We start from the raw sequence: 20,706 nt of genomic DNA, 5'->3' as shown, positions 1-20,706 counted from the left end.
GCCGAAGAGGCAGCGGAGGTGCTGGGCAGAGTATCTTTCAACTCTGCCTGCTCCGGCCCCTTGAGTACAGGGGGAGCAGCACGAGAGTTGTGCCGCTCTTTGGAGAAGGCCCTCTCCAGTGAGTTGGAACGAGAGTGTCGCTCCTTTTCACCGGAGGAAGGCGTTGCGGTCAGGACGGGCATTGGCATTGCCTGCCTGTCCTGAGACTTGGGGGCTGCTGATGTGCTCCCTCCAGAAGGTGGGGGAAGCTGCTGCCCCTGCGGGGGGGTAGGGGCCCGAAAGGCCACTGCCAGGGCTTCAGCCGAGACCTGGGTGGCCTTCGATTCCGTTCGCGGCGGAGGGCCCCTGCGCACCGCGTCGGAGTATGTGCCTTTCGAAAGAAAGAAGAACCTTTGCTTTGCTTCCGGATAAGATAAGTTTTCTTTTGCTCTTAAGGTGAGGATTTCCTTTTCCTGTCGCCAGGAGGGGCAAGAACGAGAGTACGCAGGATGAGGACCCTTGCAGTTGGCACAGAAAGCTGCCGCTTCACAGTTGTCGGTTAGATGGTCGTGGCTGCTGCACTTTGCACACGTCTCCTTCCCTCGACAGCTGCGTGATCCGTGGCCATAACGCTGGCAACGGAAGCACCGCTGGGGGTTGGGGACATATGGGTGGATGCGGCAGTTAAGGTATCCTGCCTTGATGGTTTCTGGCAGTGCGTTTCTTTCAAAAGTAAGGATTACGTGTTTCGAAGGAATTTCCTCGCCATTTTTACGGAATATGATGCGCTTAACGGCAACAACGCCAACACCTTGGAGTCCCTCGAGAAGTTCTTTCTCACTAGTGTGTAAGAAGTCATCCTCGGAGAGGACCCCACGGATGGTGTTGAGCCTGCGGTGAGGGCTAACCGACACTTTAACATCAAGAAAACTAGTCAGTTGAAGGATCGCTTCGCTCTGTTTTTTGTTTGTTACCTCCACTAGGAGGTCTCCGGAGTGCTGCTTTTTAGCTTTGTAGGAAAATCCGACAAGGTTTTCTAGTACCTTCGCAACAACAAAAGGTGACAGCTTTGCAACAGGTTTTTGTTCATCAAGTGAATGAACAACAAAAAACTTCGAAAATGTTTCTCCTTCAGAATCTTTGTCGATGGTCTTGGGTTCAAGACAACGCCTTTTAAAGGCTTGCCCTGAACGATGTTTGGAAGAGGGGGGCGCCATAGGAGGGCAAAGAGTGTTCAGAACCTGTGGTGTGCCGCCCACCACGGAGCCCAACGAGGGAGTAGTTACCGGGCCATAACAAAAAGGGCTTTGCTGGAACCGTTAGACTATTAGCACTGCCCAGGTACTATAACCAAGTGTGGTTTTGGACAAGGGGTCTGTCGCCACCCAAGGTTAGCCCTTGCCGCCAAAGGAGTTGCAAAAGGAAAGAAGAGAAATGAGAAGAGTGAAAAGAAGGAGAAGACAAAGGTAAAAGAAGGGAGGGGATAGTAGAAGTGGCGACTGACTCAATCATCCTGGTCGGGCCAAGCCAGGACACCCGTCTACGGGAAGCGGGGGCCGAAGTGGTGTATTGCCTCACCCGGGGGGCCCCGAAGGGTCCAAACCTACCCCGGGTTCGACTCAACCACCAGGATGCCCTTTTCTCCGGACACGGGAAAGCCACGCACAGCCAGACGTGGGCGGGCGAACCCGTATGGCTCGGGGTCCGTGGAGACGCCACTCTCCAAACACCTGCTTTCACAGGTGCCCCCTGCGGGGATCTTGAATGTGCAAATGCCACTATACCTCGTCTCGCCTCAGCATGAACTAACTGCAAAAGCTGTGCAAGAGCAAGCGGGTAGCCTTGGCTGGAGGATGGAACCGCAGTATGTGCGCGTCCACAGGTTTCCAATGTCAACGGCAGAAGCTTCCGAGGGTGTCCCAAGCATGCACCAGCAACTTCGGGAGGATACATGAGCACTGCTATCTTGGAAGCACCTTCCAAGATTAAAGAAAATGAACACAGTTGGCAAAAACTTGAGTCTTAAGGCCCGTTCACACTCTTGCAACCGAGTACGACCGAGAGAGACGAGATCTGTTAAAACTTCTCAAAAGTTCTTAGGACGAGGGTACATACTATGGCCATTCTGGCACCATCTATGCGTTGACCCTGGAACTGCATTTTTCAAGAGCGAAGCTTTCGCGGAATTTCCGAGGTCAAACGTGTGTACTACCCGTAGGAAAGGCTTGTTTATAACATTGACAAAAGTTTTTCAAACCAAGAAAGGAAGGATAATGCGCAAGAGAAATAGTAAATATGCCGGACCGCCGAGTTTACACTGCTACCCAATAGATGGTGCCAGTGTGTCCTCTCGTTGTAAGAGGTTTTAAGGAACCCAATTTTAAGAGGTCGCAAGAGTGTAAACGGGCCTTTAGAGAACCATGCAGTGAACGGAAAACTTAACAGTTCATGCGTTCTTGGCATTTCATCAGGTTGTTGGCAGGCCTCTTCACGATGTATATTATTTGCATTACTTTGGTATTTGTTGATTTTTCTGGAAACTGGTGCCAGCAGGTACGGGCATAGACAATCGTAATTATATTCGTGCATCTGTACAACTTTTTTTGTTATTTTATTTTAAAGCTTGCTATTTAGTTTTGAACGAACTTCGTGGTTCCCATGGCGAAGTCGCGAACATTATATTGGTATGCTCAAAACCAGTCCAAGGTCAGAACTTACGCCAAGGCATCTAAAAAAAAATAATGTGACCAGAAAAATGTCATTTATTATGTTGTCAAGCTAGGCCTCGCAAATATTAGCCAAATCGGGTCCACTAGTACCCACCCATGTAGGAGGGTGTCTTTAGTGCCTATGCTTGTTGTTTAATTAGACCTTGAACATGGTTCCTTTCTATGTAGGACTTGCATTACGAATGAGTTTTCTAGTTAACGGTGGTGTTCCGGTTAACAAACCATTGTATTAGGTTGGTAGAAAATAAGAGTGAAGTGAACTTTAGTCTTTAATGGCAAGTAGGTTCATATGGAATCATTTTTGCTTCAGTGGAGGCTCAAGTATGCACGACACTGAAGGGACTTTCAATACAGTCGACGCAGACAAGGGTACCACAAGAGCCAGCGAGGGAAAGAGAACGGGACCTCTTGGTGTCAACGCCTTGCCGCTTGCGTGGCTGTGCCCCGAACCGTGCAGTTTTTGCCGAGGTAAACAATTGGGCCATTTGAAAGTTTTGCGTTTTTGCGGATAAAAAAAACATGACTCACTTGCATGCCTTCCTGTAAACAATCCATTGCAGCACTGAAATTGTTGAGTTGCAGATAATGTCACAGGTAGTATAGATAACCTCTACATTCTCGGAGTTCTGTAGACAAAGGGGCTGCCCAAAGATTACACAGCAGGATGGTGCCCCGCTACAGAGCACCAGTATATGTCGTACCATAGCCTCCTTTATACTGACAAAACCTGGCAGATTGCCACGGGAAGCGGTCGCCGAAATGGAAAAGGTGAAGTGGCATACAACGGAGAAGAGTCTCGCCGTAGCGGGCGCGAAACTCGAAAAAAGTATGTTTTGGGTCCTCGCCACTGCAAAAGCTGTGTGCTGACGTCCAGGTTCCGCGAGGAATGGCTCTTTAATGCTCTGTGCTACCAAATTCTCACGCTCCAAAATCTGTGACCAGGCACTCTATGACTTCGTCGTCGAACTGGCAGGCTTTGTGAGTATAGAGGTGCTATGGTCATACTCTAATACACTTTACTCCTTTTTTTTTCAGTGGGAGAGCATCGTTCTGTTTGCATTCTTAAAAAAGAGGGTTAGACTGTTATGATTAAATTGGTGCGGACAACCACTAACAAGCTCAGTTTGCTGTCGTCAGGGCCTACGCTATTCTTATCAATGCCGATTTTCGCAAAAGAAAACAAGATGGGGGAAGGGACAAGAGCAGAGGAAAGCCGTGCCGTTTGCGTGGTCGATGTAACTACTCATGCTGAAGATAAATCACATGTAACTATGGTTGTTTAAGATAAATGTGTTTGAAAGGATGTTTTCGCTATGCCAATCTGTAAACATATTTTTTTAAAGCTGGAGACCAAGTGAGATAAGTATCATCTGCTGTCTTCTCAACTGGTTATTTCAATATTTTATTAGGAGTACTTGCCCATGACTTCAAAACAAACCAAAGATCAGATTCGGGCTCAGGTTGGAAGGCGGGTCATTCCTGCCAAACTTCAGAAACATTTATCTAAGCAAGGATGATAAACAAATTACTATTAGTTTTAGTGTCCCGCCATTTCTGCATGCAAAAGATGCCTATATAGGTACAGCACATGAAAAGTTATAAGAGATTTTGTAGTGCAGAGATGCATTATGTACTCTTTTTTTATTGTTGATGAGTGATGATGGAAATTGTAATGATTACTACCTTGTAGTAGACCTTGTACATGAAGCATTCCCTCACATGCACACAGATGTTAAAGCAAACTTTAAGCCCTCTCTAAATTCCATCGTGGCTTGCTTTCGTTACAACTCAAAAGGGAGCACAATAAAACGGGGACGAGATGGAAGAAACAAGCGCTCACTACCAACTAGTTTATTCAGAAAAAAAGTCTTCCCTTCCTTTCTTGTCCCTGCCTTAATGTACTCTTTTCTTTCATTGCAGCCACAAAGCACCTTGCCCAGCAAAGAATTTTATAATGCTTTCTTTGACTGTACTAGACACTCTCAGTATATAAGCCCCAGTCTTGCCTAGCAACTAGATTATGCAGGGTGCTGCAGAACAGGTTCAGCTAGACTTGGTATCCTCCCCTCTTTCCTCAGTAGGGACCGTGCCCCTTGTTCTTCAAGTGCTCTCAGTGCACTTACTGATTTATTATTTACGTTCCCTTTGAGCCTTAAATTGATATTCTTTTAAAAGAAAAGGCAGACAATAGCAGCAGCAGCCTCCCCTGTCCCTCCACTCTCTATCTCTCTCCATGGGAATATTTTAGGTTCCTCCTGATGGCTAAAATAATTTTGAATGCAATAGTCTGCATTTTTATGGTGTCCATCTGTAACCTGATACATCATCAGGGTGTCTACCAACCTGAAATTCTCAGGTAAATCGTCAAAAAGTTGGCTTCATCAGGGAAAATGACCACTGAGAGTGGAACGGCGATACGAAACAAAGCTGGATGGTTGCACATGGGCACGGCTATGCTGAATAATGTTTTCGAATTATGATCCTTTGACCCAAAAGTGGTCAGGAAGTTTTTATCAAAATAGTCAAGGGAAATTTTAGAAAAGTCGAGGAATTTGAAATCAGTAATTTGGTAGACACCCTGATGCACTAGTTCCACCGTACGAAATGCTTCACAATCAAGTGAGAATTGGGGAAAGCGAAATATAGAAAGGCAGCAATGGGCGTCTGCCTCACTTGCCTTCTCCCTGTTGCATGGACTCTCCATCTATGACACTGCGGGCACTTAACACGTCCTCGACAATTTTACTTTGCTCACCTACAACTTCGTCTGACTTCCACAACTTATTTCTTATCATTGGCTTTTTTTTCCCAGGACCCACCCAGTAAAGACTTTCGGGAACCCGGCGTTACTTTTCACTGGAATGCACCCATGGACATCTGGCAGCATGTGCGTTGTCTGCGAGGACCTATCAATCGACATCCTGGACTTTTCAGCAGGAATCTCTTGGGTATTAGCCATGTACTGATCATAGAAAGGTCAGTATGGGGGGGGGGGAATCGACAAAGCACACTTTTTGTGTTTGAGCACCCTCATGGGTAAAAAAAATACAAAGATTTCAGTAAGAGCTGTGAAAGTTGTGACAGCACTTGGAGCAGATTCCTAGAACAGGGAAAAAGAATTACCAATATTGGTTACTCTTTTAATGTTTTGCATATGTATTTGGTGAATATTTCAGCTATAATACAAAGGTTTCTGTGTTCCATTGTGTATCTAAACTTCTGTTAGATTTTTTTTTGTGCATCTGTTGATATGAGGATACAAACCATAGAAGAAGAAACTGCAAAAAGAAAAACAAAGCTTTGAAAAAACAGCAAGTAGGCAAACAAAGCTTTTAGGAAACTTGTATTTTTTTTTTTAAATTCTAATTTAATCCTCAACATCAAGCAGGCAAATCAAGCCTTCACAAAACTTGTCATTGTAATTTATTTTCGTTCTTGTCTAATAGTTATACCAGTTTTGTGTATTAGTATTATTTCTGATGATGTTATTTGTTTAGTGTTTGTGATAAAACCCCTGTGATAAGCCGAAGCAGGCTTTTGAACCAATATGTATCACATTAATTTCTGATAAAGTAATTGTTTTAAATACTTGTGGATTGTTTTGCAGTGCCTGCATGGTAGGACTCATGAAGTTGCATTTGCACAAATGGCAGTGATATGAGCTGAGAGAAAACAGCTATTTTTATTGTTAAATTTGAAGATTCCTGCAATTTATTGTCACCCACCTGTCCACTCAAAGCAGGCATAAAGCAACAGAACATGCTCGTTCACACCAGCTCTTGCCGATAGTATAGACATGTGACAAAAAAGATATACAACCTATTGTAAATGATATGTATAACCAAACTAATAGAAAGTTAAGCTGCCGATTAAAAAAAACTTTTTTTTGTGTGTGTAAATTCCAATGTAACAAAACAATAGTGTCCGGAAAGCTTCTGTTGTGTTTCATGATAAATTTTAGAGCAGCATTCAGTTCAGCATCGTTAAGACCCTCATCGTTCATTTTTCCATGTTTTATTACAGGAAGTTGAAAGATATCAGTTCTGCATTTCGACTTTTACACTTGCAGACAATTGATGTTACGGCTTCTTTTAGGTGGAATCGAAATTCCCATTTCAACTTTTATATTTTCACACAGTTGATGTTACTACCCTTGTTTTAGAGTAATTCAAGTTGAACCTCGCAGGCGGTAAGAAGTCTCCTAGCGATCACAATGCCTCCCTTTGTTCAACAAACTGATACTTGACTAGGGCTGCTACACTCCAGACAAAGTGAGAGTCAGCACTGACTATCTTTCGGAGAGTCGCTCATACACTCCCATGACTCTTTTGCGATAGGAGTCGGGGGACTCTTCATAAAAAGAGGGTCCTCACAACTCTTGTTACAGAGTCACGGGGATTACCAGGAAGAAGTCGTGTGGCTCTTTTTCTCCGTTGGATAAGAGTCGTTAAAGAGTCGCAGTTGACTAGGTCACCGGGAGTCGCCTATACACTACCATGACTCTAGTGTGATGAGAGTCGCAGGACTCTTCTTTAAATAAGAGTCAAGTGACTCTACAAACTGGAGTCGTGGAAGAGTTAAATCTTTAGCGCGCAAAGGAGTCGTGGCGACTCTCTTTAAAAAAAGAGTCAGCGACTCTACAAACTGGAGTCGAATCTGCGGCGCGCCAATACCCCCCAAAGAGAGTCATAGCGACTCTTTTTTTAAAAAGAGTGTAGGACAAAACAAGACCTTTTTTTGGGGGGTGATGTAAAGTTTTGACACAAAACGATTTGGCCCGCATTTTGCTGAACATACCCTGTAAAACCTTAAAGTGCACCATCACAATTTCGGCATACTTTACATCACCATTGTTCTTCCTATGTGCATGACATTTAAAAGCCCAATCCGCGAACACTTCACAATAATTGATGCTTATTAAGCGGTGTGCTTTATGTTGGGCCTTTAAGTGCAAAGCATCCAAAGTGCGCGTCCATCTGCATTCGCACAGTGTATAGAAGAGGGGAGAATGCGGCCGGACTGCTGTTTTCACTCATTGCAGCATATAGCTCAAGGATTCTCTAATTTTGCTTATACAGGGCATTTCACCGCACAGAACGTACAAACAACAAGCTTGGAGGTCGCACACGCAGTCTAAAAAACGATTACATCGCGTTTTTTTTTTTCTTTGCACCATAAAACGTTGTGTAATCATAATCATAACAGCAATGGGAGTACACAACATTCCATTAAAGTTCCCAATCGGGTCTGTTTTATACCGCAAAGCCAATGCCTGTACAGAAGTCAACTAGCTCTACACATACCGCTCAGCACACCACTGCTAGGCTGAATCAGATAAGTGTCACACTTGCCGAGCTTGAAGTACAGTCGTGATCTATACAAAGGTGAACAAGCAATCGTCGACTGCTCAGTACTGGGAGCATCATGCAGCAGCTGACTTGCTCTCATTTTCAAATGCCTTGCGAACTAAGTGTGGTAAGTCGTCTAATAAGGACAGAACGTCGCCACGGACGGAACTGAGCAGTTGATACTCACCTGTTTACCTTCATGTGGATCAAGTCTCTGCCTGGCCGAAGTAGCCAGTGAGTGTGCAGCACAAACGGCTGTATTGAAATCTCAAGAGGATAAAAGTTCAGAACAGGCTTGGTTAGGTTTCACATTTTAAGTATGCCCATGCAAATTTCACTTTCTAAAACATAAAAATGCATTTCAAATTGTCACCCAAGACAAGCTGCTCATACACAGCTGTATTTATAAGGCAGCTTACCCATCAACAACTTTTGCAGACTGCCATGGACCTGAACCTCAGCCTAGTCGATGCTACACTCTAAGAAAAAAGTTGGCCTCATGAGACTAACGGCAGCATTTGGTCCTCTGAACTCCCAGTTGCTCCCCGAAAGGACCATCTGGCTGAAGCTAGGTACCGTGCGCAAAAGCTGGGGACTAACTGCGCTCGACTGGGACCAACCGATAGGCGTGCGCGAGCAAAAGCATCCATTAGTCCCCCTCAGACAGGGTGCATCTATATGATTTAATCCCCGAATTCAAACGGAATGTTCGCCAGGAGGACGGATGCTATTTCGCTTGTCTTGGGGATCGGCGAGACTCAGCCCAGCACGGCTGAAAGTGTTGACAAAACTCGGACGAAACTGGCCGAATTTGTTTAATGTTCCACGAACGTTAAGACATTACATTGTAGAGCTTCACGCGTTGTGTGAATGCGAGTTAACGAATGTGTTAACTCGACTTCACCCAACTATCTCGTCAAAAAGAATCTGTTGACATTCCACAAGTCCCATTTACGTAATTTGCTTTCGCGCAAAAAATGTGCATTTATCCAAACGCAACACCTCCAAATACAAACACTCTTTTTCTTTTTAAAATTAAACTTAACAGTTTGTAGAAGCGACGCTTTTAACACCGGAATCTCGCAGTCAGAATAAATGGTCACTTCAATCGCTAAAACTGAGCATTCCCACCGGCGATATAAGCAGTAGCGCGATGCGACTGGATCGCATCGCAAAAAAAAAAAATTAGATGGTCACACCGGCGTGTGCGATAGTCCAACACCTTCGTTGGCGAGTCGTTTCTCGAAAACTCTCGCTCCGAACGCCGTTGATTGGCTCAGCCGCTCCGCGACTAGATCGCATCGCAAAAAAGTCGGGTCTAGAAGCGACTGCTCAAATCGCGTCGCTTTTTGCCCGCGATGGTCGCTTTTGCGATGAAAGTTATCCCGCGACTACATCGCATCGCCGGTGGGAACGCGCCTCCGTCTCTGCGTGACAAACCTTTCTGGGTAGTCCAATGTCGAACTCAAAATCCACAACGACACACTTGATGCACGGCACGTTCCACTTAAAGAGCACATTCAGGGGCAGTATCCAGACGCCTTCATGCCATCGTCGTCGCTGTTTCCAAAACAATCCAGATGAACAACGAAGAACGAATCACGCCCGGAACGTCACACCTGGCAGCACCCTACTAATACAAAACAAATGCAAACTAAAAAAAAAAAAAAGCCACTCGAGAAAGCTGGAAATTCTTAAAGAGAGAGAGAGAGAGAGAAAAGAAAGAAAAAACAGTGTTTGCTTGTACGTCACTCGACCGGCGTGTTGAAAGTGGCGACCTTCTCCCGTCCTTGGAGCTCTTCGGTGTCCTTGTGTGGTGAGTAGTGGGAGCGGGAAAAGAGATTATCTTCTGCACGCACTGCCCCCTCCGCCCAATCCCCTACCCCGCATTCTTTGCTCCTTGTACACGGGGGGGGGGGGGGGGGGGCAGATGGGGTCCGTCGGGAAAATGGGAAGCGTCTTTGTTTGAAAAGAATCTGTTTTAGTAAGTTGAAAGTCGAAATACAGTCTTCGTCGGCGGCTGGTCGCCTTGTGTCGTCTCCGATCATGGCGGGATCCGGTTTGGATTCGCGGTACTGAAGCACTGCACTTGATCTGTTCTGAAGTCACAAGTCAAGGGAACTCGATTAAGGTATGTCGAAGTGCTTCTGTTTATTGTGTATTTATTGACTGCGGCTTTAGAAAGTGTTTCATTTTGAGCGCGTTCTCTAGCTTGCAAAGCGCGCGTCATGCTCTATTCTTTTTGGCAGCATGGTTGCTGATTTTGTTATGCAGCACAGAGACCTCATATTCAATCGTATCGAGCGAAACGCCAGTTCTACCTATGGCTTATTTTTTTTGTGTGTGTGTGTATGTTTCGCAGACACACAAATGGTCAAGCAGGATCGCTTGACCATAAACGCCTGTCCACACAAGCAGCGGAGCGCTCCAGGCATAGCGCTGACCTTGCGCTAAGCGCGAGCTGACGGGATCGGTCACCAGCTTTGTATCGCACCGACAAAACTCTTGCTCATGGCAGACGAAAAGTAGCTCATGACACGTGAGCAGCGCTTCGCTGCGTGTGAGAACCGGCATTAATGGAGATATTTATTCGATTGTACACTAGACTTTCGCGTTGATGGCGGGAGATCGTGCCGTCACTTTGAAGCATAGTTCGAGCGCGCACGCGCTGGGTCTGTAATTCGCAGCGAACGGTCTACTAAAATCTAATATTGCGCTGGTCTGCTGTCAACAGATCGCATGTTGGATGTGAACCATTGTATCACTTATGCAGCCTATTTGTTAATTTATTATGCGTGTGTTACAACTTATATATCATATATTTGTCAAGCGATTGGGTATTTACGCTGCCCTGTTACTAATAATCAAAATTCCTCGCAAACAGGCAAGAAGCTGCTGGTGCGCCAATAAACGGTGCTGGGACCACGACCGGTTGGACAGACGTTCCAGTGTCCAAGCCATCGTCAACGCAAGTGCACTCTTCGGAATTCGGCATTATCGTGGATTCTACCGCCCAGGAACTTCGACTTCAGTCATCCTTGAATGCGATGTGTATCTACGAGGCAATAAAGCTACGTTTAACCTGAACTCCACAATTTTGTTTCGGAGATTTGTGGATCGGGACCAAATGCAAAGGATAAACCTTTAGTCCCAGAGGTCTAAATCCAAGGGCGCAACGTTTAGACCCAGGGGTTCAAGTGCAAGAGACTAACAGTTGGTCCTCGGGTTCATTTGAAACGGTGTAACAGTTAGTCCCAGGGGTCCAAGTGCAAGGGCCTAACAGTTCGTCCTCGGGGTTCAATTGAAACGGTGTAACAGTTGGTCCCAGGGGACCAAGTGCAAGGGCCTAACAGTTAGTCCTCGAGGTGCATTTGAAACGGTGTAACAGTTCGTCCCAATGGTGCTAATTCGAGGGACTAACTGACGGGGCGCAACAGTTGCTCCTGTTACACTTGCTCCCCTAAGGGACTAATGGTGGTGGCAGCGCATTTGGTCCCCCGAGGGACTAAGTCGCGCTCCCTTTTTTCTTAGAGTGTAGCTTCTGTTCGGCGAGGGCTGCACTGAGTAGAAAGGTGAAAAATGTGCTGTAGATTATGTGAAACAAACAATCAAAAGCAATCCTAGCATGCACGATTCGCTAGAGGCAAGGACAAATAAAAATCAGAGGTTGGGTCAATTATGTTAACACAATATACTTCAAACGCGTACCATGAGTGCTGACAAAATATTTGCTGCCTTCAATCTAGATAAGCTTGTAAATTTACATGCCAAATAACAAATAACTCGAAAGCTAAAATATATTTTGATGGAACTACAAAAACCGGAGACTAGCTCTGCAAATATGGTGCTATCTAGTACACCATAGATGTGTAGAATCGGATTACAGCGTCCCGCTTAGAAAGACTGAAGCAAAACAAGCCTACAGTCTGCAGTGCCACTAAAACAGAAACGATGGTATTGTGATCTCGTAGAGATCAATGTTTGGAACAAGTGTGACAGGCTTTGGCATGACAAATATGCCACTGGCATTATTCATTTTTGTATATTCTACGGTGACAGTGCAGGGAAACAATCACACAAGATACTCAGAAGGACAAGCACACGCGCTAAAGTTATAACTCTAGTGTATTCGACTACTTCATCCTTCTCTTCAACGACTGGATTGACTTTCCAGAACGTGATAAGCAGAAGAAATAGCACAAACTACAAGAAAAAAAGCGAAAGACAAGACAAAAGAAGAACGAAAACCCTTACACATCATCCCTCTCCCTCACCGCTATTGTTTAGATAGAAATTGAAGCCCTTTGGTCGACAGCGATATAAACGGACTACTTACACAATTTTCCTTCAGTTTCTCCATTCTTTGCGCTTTCATTATTTCTCTTGTCAATTGGTCTCAAATCATATATATCATGGAACATTTTTCAAAATGAGCTACATAACCACAATTTTGACAGCAGATTCCCATATGCTCAGCGACGACTCGGTGGTTATTATAAAAATGTTCCCTTAAACGATCATTCAAACACCTGCCAGTCTGGCCTACATACTTCGTACCACACTACTTATGTAGACCAGACTAGCAGGTGTTTGAATGATCGTTTAAAAGAGCATTTTTATAACAGCCACCGAGTCGCCGCTGGACATTTGGGAACCCACTGTCCGGAGTGTGGTTGTGTAGCACATTTTGAAAATTGTTCCGTAATAGTTAAGAGTCGAGACCCATTGCCAAGAGAAATATTGGAAGCGAAAATAATAGAGCATCTGAAGAACAAGTGCGTAAGTAGTCCTCCTATTGTGTTGTCGACCAAAAAGCTCCAATTTCTATCTTAAGGATAGCAGTGAGGGAGAGAAATGACTTTTAAGGTCTTCCTATCTTCGGTTTTCTACCGTTTCTTTATTTTATTTTTTTTTTTGTTCTTTGCTTCTTTCCTTGTATTTTGTGCTATTCTTTTTATCACGTTCTGAAAATTCAATCTAGACGTTAAAGAGGAGAACGAAGTAGTCGAATACACGAGAGTTGTAAGTTCAGCGCGTGTGCTTGTCTTCCTGAGTATCTGGTGTGCGAATGTTTCTCTGCGCTGTCACCATAGAATATAGTTCATCAACTCGCTCAGGCATCCATTTTATCATTTCTGGAACATTAAAATGACTCTCAAAGTGCAAGCACCTACAGGGTGTATTCTCGCAAGTCTTGCAAGTGTTGAGTTGTAGGTACGGTGCCCTGGTTGTGTCCATGTGCGATATATGACCAAATACCACAAAGACTAACACTGCAAACTTCTCCGAAAACCAATGTGCGCGGTGGCGAGTGGTAAAAGTGGTGGTGTTCACCACTCTCGCCGTTTGTTTGCGTTTTTGTGTTGCTACTAGCAAGCGCAGCAATGGGAAGGCTTCAGCCATTATTGGGAACTCTAAATAAACACATACAAAATACAGATACAACACACAGCAATACTGGATGCAATTAGTGACGCACTTCTGTTGGGGTTCTGTGGATATTTATACAGCGTGTAGTTGGTGAGCTATTTCAAAGTTGCGATGAATTGCTCGCTGTAGATGAGCAATTTAGCCAGTGCAGTATGACTGCTAGCCTGAAATCTTCAACCTGCACAACGCAGTAGTGATACACGACCGCATGCCAGTACGATGCTTATCTAGATCGAAATGGGCAGGGGTGGGGTTGAACCCAGGATCCCTGGGCTCTGCAGCGCAAGCTTTCGTTCCACGTGCTCCGAGCTGGTATGCGCTAGCCCAGTCGGCTACCGATCCCCCAACGCAAGGCAACGCAACGCACTTCTGTTGTAAACTCAGCATTCCGCTTACGAATGAAATGAGCAATTTCCCTAAAGGATTTCATTCCACGTGAGTGGCAATAGAATTGCTAAAGGCCAGCCAATAAATACAGTCCGTGCTAAAACAATCCTATCAGCAATAAGTGGCTATTATATTGCTCAATATATAGAGCACCATACCATAAAGAGCCTTGGCAGTCTTCCATGAAGCCAGGACTTCAGCAGGGGAGACTGTCATTTTGTGCCGTCTCAGGTCACTCACATCAGGATGGCGATAGTGAATGCCAACGTCTAATTGGGAAAGGCTGCAGTAAGTATACAGATGAAAACACAGATTACAATATGTGATAAAAAATATCATGGACCAACTTGAAAAAAGTGCACTCAAAGGCAAGGACAAAAGGACAGGAACAGGTAGGACGCAGACTGGTGCACATTCGCAACTCAATTGATTGTACACAAAAGAAAAGAAGAGGGTGAGAGAAATCAGAAAGGCTATACGCGGAGAATGTGAGCTTCAGGAACCGGGGAGTGAGGCAAAGATGTCAGGTAGATTGTTTTACAGACACTCTAGAATTAGCAACAGCCTTTCCTTGTAGTAAAGTGTTGAGCTCATTCTGATTGAATATCTTGATATATAGCACACAAAAAACAAGGAATAAAGGCGAGGAATACCTACATTACATACGAGTGCGGACTCCGAACGCACATAAATTAGGAAAGAAAAGATAAAAAAATGCGTTAGGAGCTTTAGCAAAAGTTCGAACAGGTCCTAGTGGGCCGTGCTAATTCACCCATATGCATAATACAGTAAAAACAATTTCCTCGGCAGCTCAGGTAACAGACGGATGTGCGGACACATTGGTCGCCCCATACTACGAATAATAAAGGCCTAAAATAATTAGCTTCTATGTTTTTATAGTATCTGCTAATTATTCACGTTTTTCCTAAGGATGGCATACAGGAGCAGTGTAAACAGTGCATAGGTAGGTGACAATCCATCGTAGATTTTAGGGAGAGATTCAGCTCTCCCTATGTACTAGCCGTCTATCTGTTACCTTCACTGACATTAGAATTATGTTGTTTTTTGCTGTTTTTTTTTTAATCGGCTCTTGCTAACAGGTAAATCAGCGCGTTCCACTTGGGCCTGTGCTTGAGCCCTTCCGCATTTTTATTTCTCCCTTCTTTGATTTAATCAAGTTCAATTTGCGCTTGCATGAGCTCTATTTGTTACTCTCCCTGTCTCCACGATTTTTTGCGAACTATTTTGCAAGATGTTTAATTAGTAACAGCTCACCACCTTACTACAGTCATGCAACAACTAAAAACAATTACAACTTACACCATTCGCTAAAGGCAGTACCAAACGAAAAAACAGGGATTTGGTGAGGTATGTCTAACACTATATACTTTCACTGAACAAAACATAGACACCAAAAACTGGCGAGACTCTACATTAATTCAGAACATGCTTGTAAATTACCCTAGAAGCTTGTAATAAATAATTGATAGCCTCTAAAAAAACAGCAGTAGGAACAGAATAAATGCTTCACCATTTAAAGGAGCCTGAGTGTTTCTGGAAGTGTGAAATTCGTTGCACATGCGTTGGATCATTCAAAACACGTGTACAGCAAATGATATTTAGAGCTCGACATTTCGCGAGGAATAAGTGCCGGCGTCAAAAATTATTTCGCGGGCACAAATTTTTGCGATCGGAAGTGGTATGCTATGCATTAATAACCATGGGGTGAAGTCATTGCGGCACCAATTTTCGGCAATTCTTTTCTGATTATGAATCGCGAAAATGAAATCGTTTGGAGACGCCTGGGCGGTGGAAGCTACGGGCTTGCTCGATCAATCAATCGCTGTTTTTTGTCGGCTCCAGCTCTCCGCACGTAAAGGCGTCGGCGATGGAGGGGCACCGCACCGCGCGCTTCCAGACATTCTAGTTTACCAGTAAACAATACGGCAGAGGGAGGCAATCAACACCCCCCCCCTCCTCTTCCGCCTTTGACCCCCACCCCCGCACCCCCGTCTTCCAAAGAGTTCCGCCGCTAGTGATGGACCTTGAGCGAGTGCAGTCTCTGCATCGGGGAAAAAAGAAGAAAAACAGCCTCCCATAACACCATTCGCGCACAATTAATAAGCTAGCGCTAACGAACAAAGAAACAAACTTACTTCGGATCCCGTGCCATGATCTTGGCTCTTGAGCTGATTTGACGTAGCTCCACGTCTCACAGTCGCTTCCGTCTTTTTCGGACACGTTTGAAACTAAAGCAAACTCCACGCATCACGACTAATCGGGAAATTTAACCGTTAGCCGGTTGTGAACGCAGGCATGCAAACGCACATGGCCGACACGGCCGGCAAACCGTGCGAAACATAGGCTGTTGATTCGATGAGATTATTCACGTATCTTCAAAACGTTTCAAATAAAAGGATAAGCAAACCGCATTATAAAACTCGTAAAAGACACAGTAATAATAAATTATTGCGGACGTCATTATTGCCATAATATTATGATTACGTCCTGAACACGTAGCAAAATATTAAATACGAATCTAAGTGTACAATGGTTCGAAAAGAATTCAGCAGACATGTATCCACAAAACATGCCAGGTCAATCGGTGCTCGAACGAGTAGGACGTGTAATCATGAGCTCCGTTGGAGCGGTGAAAACGGCCCCGTCGGGCCGTGATACTACTGCTAATGCTGCACCCGAAGATTACCAGGTTATCCTTCCCCAGCTGCCCACCGGATACGTTGTAACGAATACTGTTTTTCTGCACTGCAACGTGAAAGGCCGTCCTTACTGAGTGCACGACTTCCGAGGAGAACTAGAAGGGCCCGACGTACTGAAGGACCTGGTTTCTGCCGGACCTCATCAGATGATCCACGTCTGTAGTTTGAGGATGCACACCATCGCAGCGAAGCAACGACTGGTCGACGCCAAGGAGCTGACCATCAAAGGGGGACGATGCCTTGTCATCGACCCGGCGAACATGGCGGTGAAGGTGAAACTTCACTCGGTCTCGTACGACGTGCCCAACGTCCTGGTAAAGAAAGACCTGGAGCGCTACGGCAATGTCTCCGAGATCACCAGGGAGCTCTTCCGGGAGAAGGAGTTTGAAACTGTCGAATCCAACACCAGAAGTGTGCGTCTGACCCTCAAGGAAGGCTACACTGTCGACAGCCTCCCCCACGAAATTCGCCTGGAGGGGTGCAAGGTTTTCGTCGTCGTGCCAGGACGCGCTCCGCTTTGCCTGCGCTGCCGTCGTACAGGCCATATCCGCCGGGACTGCCGTGTCCCCCGATGCTCCGACTGCCATCGCTTTGGCCATGAGGCCAAGGACTGTGTCCAGACCTACGCGTCGATGGCCCGCGACCGCAGGGCGGACGAGCAGTTAGACTTCGTGATGGACGACGTCGAAGCGGAGGAAGCGGTCGGTGCTTCTGGGCCGACTGCACTTCCGCCGCCCGACGGCGATGGGTTGGCTACCCCAGCAGACGTCGATAATCCAGCCGCACCGGCTGGAAGCCGCGGCTCCGAGCCCGTACCGCAAGGCGCGGACGCGGCGGGCGCGAAGGAGGAGCGATAGGCGCAAGAGCAAGACCTCAGCCAAAGAGACGGAATTGCCCCGAGGGAAAGGGACGACGGTACTCCTAGTCGCGACCCCTCGGCTCCGGTGCCAGACGCAGACGTTGAGATGGGCCAGGTAGTCAAGCGACTGCGAGACCCAATGTCAACCCCAGAAGACGCCGCAGCAGGAGGGACGGCAACGTATCCGGAGGCCGGGTCTTCTGCCAAGCGAACTCGTGTTTAGGCAAAGCCTCGCAAACCAACTGAAGACCACTGCAGTAAACTCGCAGTGAGTGCCCTTTCAAGGAAGGCTCGGTGTGTGTAACACTGACTTTTATTAACATATCTTGGAGGCCTTTTATTTATACGAGGGGGAACTACGGATTTCGACCCGACCACGCTCGTTCTTCGCGACTCGATTTGTTTCGCGACACTGAACGTTCGCGGCCTCAACTCGCGGAAAAAAAACAATACCATCTCCAACTGCTACTGGCTGAGGAGAAAATAGATTTTTCCGCCATACAGGAAACAAAAATGTCATCTGATAGCGGCATAGAGCAAGCGCTGAAACCCTTTCTTGGTCGTTATGAAATTTGTGTGAGTCATGCGGTCGGAGCGTCGGCGGGCTGTTTCCTCTCTTTAAAAAAGTCAGTGCCACTGCGAGGCTTGACCGTTGTTCTGGATGAGTGTGGTCGCTTCATCTCGTGTGATTTCCTTTTGTTTAACCGCGACTGGCGAGTGATATGCCTGTACGGGCCCAACAGGGCTAGCGAAAAAAAAAAGTGTTTCTTGAGTTTTTGAAAACATAATTACAGTGCGACAAGGTTGTCGTAGTCATGGGAGACCTTAATTGTGTCTGCAGCCCGGAAGACAGAGTATCGCGCAGAGAAAATCGCGATATCAGCGCAGGGGTGCTGACAGAGGCGTTGGAACAGCGTTTCTTGCAAGATGTAGCGCGCGCCAGGGCGAGACGAAACAGACTCCAGTTTACATATTTTCAGGGGGCGTCCCACTCTCGATTAGACTGCATTTACGTCTCCACCGAGGCTATCAGCAGTACGACAGATTATTTAGTGACGCCGCTTTTTTATACCGACCACTGCCTGGTGAGCGTGACGCTGAGAAAAAAGGAACCGCGCAGAAAGGAATTTGATTGGCAGCTCTGGAAAATAAACAACACTTTGCTGAAAGACAGTGCTTTTGCCAAGGCCGTTTTAGAAATAAACAAAATAACTGGGATGCAGGGGAGTTGTTTTATCGAAAAGTGGGAATATTTTAAAGAAGTAAAGCAAGTCGCAATCGAAAGGTCGTCACAGTTACATCGCGAGGTGCGAGAATTAAAGAAGTATTGGCGCGAGCTTTTCAGCATTGAAAGTGCTAATCCGAGCTCGATAGGGGAGGAAATAAGGGAAGTTAGAAAGAAACTGGATGGCTTTCACCAACAGAGGTACCGGGGAGCAGCTGTGCGCGCGCGGGCAGATAACTTTTTGCTAGGCGAACAACCCACGCGGAGGGCCTTGGCCGATGAGAAGTAATACGCGATAACAAAAGAGATTCCCGCTATTTATCACGAAGACGTTACGAGCAGCGATAAGGAGTTTATTGAACAGGTTTTTGTATGTTACTGCTCGGAGCTATTCGGTGGCGTAAATAAGTTTTTAAGGAAAACTGACCTCGAAACGTTGTTAGAAAGAATGCCTAGGCTCGCTGACGACAAAAAAGAGTGGTCGGAAGAGCCGGTGACGCCCGAGGAGATTGAGCGCGGCATAGACGGTATGTCGTCTGACAAAACGCCCGGACCTGATGGCCTTAGTGGAGAGTTTTATAAAACATTTGAGGATCCGTTGTCCTCTTTCATTTTAGAAGTGATTCGCGAGGCCTACTCTTTTAAAGCGTTGCCACCTTCCTTTTTACAAACGCACACCGTTTTTATCCCAAAGACGCCTGACGCGATACAGGCGAGATGCGTCACCGAGTATCGACCAATTACTTTGTGCAACATCGATTATAAAATATTTGCACGAGTTTTGACCAGCAGATTACAGCATGTTGTTAGAGAGCTAGTTGGTGAACACCAAAGCTGTGGGATCCGGGGACGATCCATTCAAACAAACATTCACGTTGCGCGTACTATTTTAGAGTCTGCCGAAAACGAAGCAGGCCAAGTAGCCATGATCCAAGTCGATTTGCAGAAGGGATTCGACCGGTGCAGCATGATGTGCTGTGGGCTGTTTTAAAGCGGGTAAATGTAGGTAATATTATTTTTGACGGGATCTGTATGGCGTACACCGGGTGCACCACCAAGTTAGTACTAAATCATTCTTTAACATCGAAAATTCCCGTCTCGGCCTCTGTGAGGCAGGGGTGTCCTTTGTCCCCGTTGTTGTTCGGTTTGTATTTGGAGCCCTTATGTTTAAGCATAATTCAAAGCAAGAATGTGAAAGGTTTTTTAATCGGTTCTATAGAAACAAAAGTTTTGTCTTACGCGTACGATATCGCTCTGTTTTATGCCGACAAAAAGAGAATCGAAGAGGCTATAAGACTTTGCACGTCTTTCTGCGCTGCAACGGGGGCTGCGGTTAATCCGGGCAAAAGTGTTGGTCTAAGGCAGGGGACGTGGGCTACAACGCTAGCAGTCTACGAAGGGATACGATGGGATGCTACCCCGTGCAAGAACCTCGGGGCCCCGTTGCAGCACATGAAAAGCACAACACCTTACTGGGAGAGTGTAGTAGAGCAACTTAGGAAAAGCACATCTGGGTGGCGCAACCACAATTTGTCTAGTTTTGCTCGTGCAACTGTATATAATGTATTTGTAACCGCCAAGGCTATGGTATGTCCTTCAAGTCTTATGGTCTACTCGAAGCTGCATCCAGAAGATGCATCGAGTTCTCGCGCTCTTTGTTTGGTTGTCGGAGAGTGAGCCGATGTGCCGAGACAATCCTTTTCGCCGTGTCTCCAAAGGAGGGGTAGGGCTCGCCATCTTTTTGTTCAAAAGGCTGTTCTCATATTTTGTTCTTACGCGATCAACAGAATCCACTGTTGCAGGTTATGATCCAAACCCGCTCAGCTCAATTTCTGCCGTCCTTCCTTGTGTCTTCAGAGGTGGGTCTGCCCGCAAAGACGGGGGGGTTTATAAAGGAAGTTGTAGACTCCTTTCAATTTTTGCTAGTGAGATTTTCAATGGACTATTTGTTGAGTGTAACGCGTAAAAAATTATCCCGCGACCTTCTTGACGCACTTTTTCTGGTGCCACTTTACCGACAGCCGTATGT

This window comes from Ixodes scapularis, unplaced genomic scaffold (assembly GCF_016920785.2).
Source record: "Ixodes scapularis isolate PalLabHiFi unplaced genomic scaffold, ASM1692078v2 PGA_scaffold4__175_contigs__length_147842914, whole genome shotgun sequence".
In the NCBI taxonomy this organism is placed as follows: domain Eukaryota; kingdom Metazoa; phylum Arthropoda; class Arachnida; order Ixodida; family Ixodidae; genus Ixodes; species Ixodes scapularis.
This window is presented reverse-complemented; position numbering follows the sequence as displayed.